This window comes from Gopherus flavomarginatus, chromosome 3 (genome assembly GCF_025201925.1).
Source record: "Gopherus flavomarginatus isolate rGopFla2 chromosome 3, rGopFla2.mat.asm, whole genome shotgun sequence".
Taxonomy (NCBI): domain Eukaryota; kingdom Metazoa; phylum Chordata; order Testudines; family Testudinidae; genus Gopherus; species Gopherus flavomarginatus.
In genome coordinates, this window is record NC_066619.1 from 143,165,088 (window position 1) to 143,171,367 (window position 6,280).

Below are 6,280 nucleotides of genomic sequence, written 5' to 3' on the forward strand. Positions count from 1 at the left end.
TTGCTGAAGGGAGATGTAGGAGGGTCGTGGCCATCCTCGTTAGCCTCTCCTGTGTGAGTATCCTGTAGGAAGAGATCCTTAGTTTATGTGCAGCTAGCGCGGACAGGGCATCCTCCGTGTGTGTGTGTGTGTGTGTGTGTGTGTGTGTGTGTGTGTGTGTGCGCGCATGCGGAAAATGGGTGGGGGACAGTCTAAACATTCCACCTCACCCCCTAAGGGTACCCCATCTTATTTCATGTGTGTAAGTTATGGTCCAACAACCTGCAGGTATTTAGAGAATTGGAATCTTTACACGTGTGAAAATCCATCTAAACAATGCCCACTAGAAGGTACCTTCAAACTAGATAAGATCATACATCTCAGAGGAGCTTTTAATCAACAAAAAGAAGCCTCTGACACAGCGTGAGTAATTTGTCTATTGAGGAAAGGAACGGGTTAATTTGAAATTCAGCTTGGCCCAGGGATAAAGAGAGTTGCTCTGCATTCAAGGTCAAGAATCAACGCAGACTATGCTAAGTACAAAGAAAAACTGCTTTCGGCCCCAGCTGGCTGTGGAAAAAAAAATATAGACAGAGGCAAACCAAAGGCAAGACAAATTACAGAACTGAGATTACATTTGCAAAGCTTAACTGTCCAGTAAGATCCAACAGTGTGCCTTTGTGACCTCGGAGCCAGTGTGGCTTGGTGACACTGAAGAAGCCAGAAGCAGCCGAGCTGGACTGGAATCTCTGAAAGAGACGCCGCAGGAGATTCCAGGGTGTAAAAGAACAGCCCTCCCAACAGCGGAAGCATGTTGGAAATTCTGGACAAGCTGTATGCAGGATAATCTCCCGTCCACCTCTCCCCCTTCTCTGAACACTATACACAGAAGTGGCCAGTCTGGACGTACGTGTGTGAGTATGAAAGTGGCTTAGGGCTTGGGGCATTAATGTTTTCCTGAGTGATGTGGGAGCGTTCCCAACACTCTCCGTTGTTGTTTTATTATTTTATTAATGAAGCTTTAAAATTCAGTTATATGGTGTGTTTTCTTTATCTTCCCCCAACGATCCTGTAGTGTCAGCCTGATCACCTGACTCGAGGGATAGATTGGTAACAGAAATTTGTCACAGTTTGGTGAGCAATTGAGAAGGGGGGAGCCCTGCAGAATTTACACCCTCTATTTGTTTTACCCTTGTTATTTTATGTTTGCTTTGCTTGGTACTGTTAGTGTTATATGTGGAGGACTGTATGATTAAAGGTGAGCCCTAATAGGATAAGGAAATAATAGGGTTCTGGTTATATTCTGGTTACCTGGTTACTGTATTTCTGTCTTATACCTTTGGGTGTTAGGTGTGCGGGCGGAAATGAGCTTCTTGTTCGTAATTCCTCAGGGTGGAAGCCATAGCGTGCGAGGAAGCCCTGAGGTCATATTAAGATCCTTCTGTTCCATCCCCTGTAGCAGTCAGTGTAAGCAGAGATTTCTGGCTTGGATTTTTTTTGGATTAGACCATTATTCCCTCCTTTCTGTTTAATTCTATGTCTGAGTGGCAGAAAAGGGGATGGGTGGCTCTCAGCAGAAACCCTCTAAGGATAGTCCTTTGGATTACATGTTAAAAAAATGGCCTTTACCCGGTGTTCAGAAAGGAATGCTAAAGAGGAAAGTTCTTGGTGTCTTTAAAATGTTTGTAAATAAATTCTGGTAAAGTTAATTATGTCCCTTTTAAGATAAGAACCTTTAAGCTGTGAATAGCTTTGGATCCAGAAGCAAGCCAGAAAGCATCTGTATTAATGCAAATTATCTAACTGATCAGGTAGAAGCCACTGAAACCTGGGTTGCCTATGAAACAAATACAAGAAAATATGGGGTAATTCCTCTGTTCTGCCTGAAATCAACAAGGGAATTTGTGTATTTTAAGTGATGATTGACTGCCCAGAAGGGGTAGATCTCTGGTTTTTTTGTCTTTCAGATAATCAGAGAAAACTGATGCCAGCTGAACAGCATTCAACGTATCATGCTTTTACTGGCACAATAGGAGTTATGTTTAGTGTTCGATGTCCTGTCTTGTGGTGTTTGTCTCGTGGCCAGAATTGTTGTGTTTAATTTGTTCATAGAATAGTCTAGTTTAAAATCAAACAGAAGGGTTAAATTAAAATGCAGATACTTGTTTCATTCAACTTGGAATACAAAGTGTTTGAATAAATCAGGAAAATGTGATATACTAAAGTCTAATACATTTCCTTAAGAAAAAGAAACGTCATTGGCCAAATCTTTTAATTGAAAATTGTTATTAAAATTTGCATACCAACAGTCTTTGGAAGCAAGGACGTGAAAAGTTAACCCACTCCCCATATTGTACATGGGATCCTTCTGGCTACCTCAAATTTCTAGTCAGAGGGCTGGGGATGGTGGGAAGCTATTGGACACCAGAGGTTGTATTGAGTGAACTCCTCAAAGTGGGTGTGCTTGTCCTGGCTTGTTGCTCCAAAGCTCTGTAATAAGGCTATTTTACTGGAAGGGTATATGTGGCATACATTGAATAATAAGACTACTGTACAGTATAATGGCAATATTTATGTGTTCGTTGTTGGGAAAAAGTGTATGAGTGAAGAGTGGAAGTTTCCTCTGTAGGTTAAAAGAAGCCAAGAAGGGAAAGCGAAAAAAGAACAGAATGAATTAACTGAAAAAAAAATAGCTACCAAGCTCAGGCTAAAGATAAGACACTGGCCCCATTCAAGGACACTGCTCACAGTTAAGACTTGGCTGACAACCAAGAAAAAGGGGGGGGCGGGGCTTGAATGTGCCCAAACAACTATGAGATCTGCAAAACACTGCCAGGCACTAATGAAATGTGTTAGGTTTCTTTTCTCACAGGTAAAGAAGCGCTACCCAAAGACCCTAGCAGCCCTGCCACTCCTTGAAACCAGGAGAATGGATCTATGTAAGGGTCCACGAACAAAAGACTGCTTTGGCTCCATGCTGGAAAGGCCCTTATTAAGTCCTGCTGACTACCAACACCGCTGTGAAGTGCCAAAGACTGACTGCTTGGACCCATGATTCTCACTGCAAAAAGACCCTTCCACCTCGGGAGGATTCTCCTACCGATGATTAGCCTATTTCTCCTTCTGTGCCTTCTAGACAGCAGGGAAAAAGGACAAGGTGAAGTGCTAGTAACCTCTCCCTTGTCCACTGACAGATCTACTGTGCCTTTGGATTTTTCTAGAAGTAAAACCTTTACAGGGTGATGTGCTGGTAACCTCTCCCCTGTAGGATGCTGAACCATGATTGCTTCAGGAAAGAAGGAACACTTGCTCCACTGAAATTGCCAAAGTCCAGGAATTCCTGACTAGAAAGGACATTAAGAACTGATCCTGGTGAAGAAACAAAGAATTATACACTGGCAGGAAGAAATTTGTGGAACCCATGCTTGGGAATGTGGTATTGATTATGTTGTTTTGGGGTTTATTCTACAGGCTGCGCCCTGTGTTTTAGATAAATCCTTCAGCATGTATTGCCCTCTGTAATTGGATTTCAAATGGCAAGTACCAAAGGCACCTTGTTGCCATTGCCTCTGCCATCTCCTCCATTACACTATTACCCATGTAAAACATCCAAATACAGATACTGCTATATACCAATGGCCAAGGCCTTCATATTTCAGTGATTTATTTAAAGATTGTTTGGAAAAGAAAAAATATATGAGATATCCTGAACTTTAAAAATAAGTGAACAATTGAGTGGAGAATAAATGGATCAATGGAAATAGAAATCTATGACATCATTATAAATGAACCCCAAGAATCTGAATTGAAATTGATGGGTTCCACAGTGAAGTAGATATGATGGTTATTCCTGGAATTTGTACTCTTACATGAAAGAAGCCCTTATTGTTATTTGGTCACCCAATTAGTGATTAATTAAACAAATACCCAAAGAGTTAGTTCTGCCACTGGAAATTTTACCTGTATTGAAATTATTCCAGTGATTAATAATGTAGTCTGTACCTTATTGCAATACACCCCCTCCTATGCTATTAATGTTAATGCCTCTTAAAAGTACCTGAGAATAGTTAAAGAACAGATGTGATATAGTACTACACCAAAGAGAGATGTATTAGGATATCAATGGACTGTGATTAATACAACACTAGGGACTGTCAAGTTTACCTAAATTGCCTTTATCTAATTTTCAAATCATCTCTACATACCTAAATTGCTCACAAGGGGCTGCCATTAGATTAGCGCAACAGAGGGCCTGGGTTATTTCCTCTGGAAGAAGAGGAACTTGACCAGATCCCTATGGGATGGAGCCAATAGTGCAGCAGCCATCTGGAATATTCTTAAAAACCAAGAACATGATGAGAAATTGGGCCAACTAGAAAAGGCCACTAGCCTTATTTCTGGAGCTTAGCTAACCCAAGTACAGGCTGGAGTTGATGATTTACATGTCATTTCCACCCTTAATTCAATGACCCAGAAGTTACTGACAGAGATGGTGTTAAAAATCACTGAGGCTGGGAAGGCATTGCAGTGGGATCTAGCTTGTTCAGGAATTTGGGATTTCCTGAATGACCAGCTGATGGCCATTCGGAGTGATCTGGAGCACCAGGCTTGGCCCACTGCCCTTACAGATCATCTGATCTGTGGCCTTGGAGACATACTTGGACACTTTCTGCGTGGAAGTGTGGACATTCACAGTGCTCCTCCCAAGAATTTGGACTGGTTAGGGGGGTGTGGGCTCCCACATACCGAATCCTGACAGGTCCATGGGGAGGATGCATGTGGGACTGGATTATTCACCGTGACATCTGGGAAATTAGACCACCTGGTATACCTAACTGATTTATAGTCAGTGCCCCTAGAATAACACCTGATATTTTGGGTAGGAATAGGGAGTCAATGGACATTTGGCTGTTAGAAACCCTACAGCTTCAGTGTATCCATAAACTGAAGCCAGGGGAAGTTGTCACTGTTCATGATGACATTTGCTGGGAGGGTAGAGGACAAGGAACTATCCTGACAGGACAACTACTTTTTCAAGCTAATGATAGCTGTGTTTATGTTAAAACCACCACATTGCAAGATATACATCTTAATCTTATTACCACTGCAGGCAATCATATTGTTTATTGGCCTGCAAATAGAATTTTGCAAGTAGCCCTTAGTTTCCAAATACCCTTTAACTGGACCAGCTTAGTACCAAATCAATTTCAAAATTTGCTTTCATTGTTACCAAAGGTTCAAAAAAATCTCTAAAATATAAGGGCAAATTCACATGCTTCAAAATATATATCAAGCTGAAAAGAATGCCTTTCATACAGCTTATAGAGTGTCTACTTTATGTACTAAGTATAATATATTGTTCTTTGTGACCAAAACTGTACAACAACCCCATCATATTATTGCTATGAGAATGTTATTGCCTGTATTGCTGTTAGTTAGTTTAGGATTATGTTGTTGTTGTTGTTGTAAAAGACATAATAATAGTAATACCTTTCATGTCCATGCTAATCATGCTTTGTCATTATATCCAATGAAAACCCCTAAGGTTGAAACATCTGATGTAGAATCAGAAATCCATGGCTTAATGCAAATAGAGATTTGAAAATACCTGTTGTACTAGAAGTACAAAAGGGGGGAGTGTGGAAGTACAGAAAGAACTGACAGCTATTTGTAGGGGATCTTAATGCATGACAGTCTTTGTTAGCAAGAGTTAGGCTAGCTGTAACCCTAATAACGCGAGATTTGTAGAAGCAAGGATTGTGTGAGGCGAGTGGAAAAGAACTATGTGAGAAGTTGTTTTTCGACCTTGTGTAGATAATACAATATGTAGACAAGCATCTCTTAAGTGAGAAAAACAAGATATCAGGATGACCTATGTATAAACAAAATGCAGCTGTTGCTTATTATTATCTGTAACAAAAGTATAAATGCTTGTTGTAATTGTTTACCTGTTGAGAGACCTGTCTATGTCTTAGTGCATTCTCTCTCTCTGTTGTAGCTGCTAAACAGGATAAAGTATCTGACTCTGCTGCACCCAAACAAAAAGTGAGAACTGAGTTTTTCTCCGACACCATTAACCACTGTCATACGTTGTTTATTCTCTCTTCCTCTCCCCAGGGGGAGAAAGGTGTTGTCATAAACAGATAGTTAAGGGTTAATAGAACAGGAGTACTTCATGTCTCTTTTGACTGTAAAGGGTTAACAAGTTCAGTGAGCCTGGCTGTCACCTGACCAGAGGACCCATCAGGGGACAGGATACTTACAAATCTTGAGGGAGGGAAGTTTTTGTGTGTGCTGTTAG

General features: G+C 41.0%; 1 long non-coding RNA gene across 1 annotated transcript; it reads left to right on the forward strand.

Moving 5' to 3' along the window:
* Positions 1–528: 528 nt before the first annotated feature.
* Positions 529–5,443, forward strand: LOC127048500 (uncharacterized). The gene is made up of 2 exons (XR_007773697.1): positions 529–893; positions 2,852–5,443. It is a non-coding gene; the product is annotated as an uncharacterized LOC127048500 (long non-coding RNA).
* The last annotated feature ends 837 nt before the right edge of the window (positions 5,444–6,280 follow it).